The 223-nt window shown below is 17.0% G+C and overlaps 1 protein-coding gene across 1 annotated transcript in view; it reads left to right on the top strand.

The window, feature by feature from the left end:
* The window catches only part of grin1b (glutamate receptor, ionotropic, N-methyl D-aspartate 1b), a 66,289-nt gene that overhangs the window by 36,163 nt on the left and 29,903 nt on the right, over window positions 1-223 (top strand). The gene's annotated exons all lie outside the window — the stretch shown is intronic.

The raw sequence follows: 223 nt of genomic DNA on the forward strand, positions 1-223 counted from the left end.
TATAAAATAATAATTGAACAGAAACATTCATCTATAAAATAATAATTTAACAGAAACATTCATGTATAAAATAATAATTTAACAGAAACATTCATCTATAAAATAATAATTGAACAGAAACATTCATCTATAAAATAATAATTGAACAGAAACATTCATGTATAAAATAATAATTTAACAGAAACATTCATCTATAAAATAATAATTGAACAGAAACATTCAT

This window comes from Nematolebias whitei, chromosome 8 (genome assembly GCF_014905685.2).
Source record: "Nematolebias whitei isolate Nwh7 chromosome 8, NemWhi1, whole genome shotgun sequence".
Taxonomy (NCBI): domain Eukaryota; kingdom Metazoa; phylum Chordata; class Actinopteri; order Cyprinodontiformes; family Rivulidae; genus Nematolebias; species Nematolebias whitei.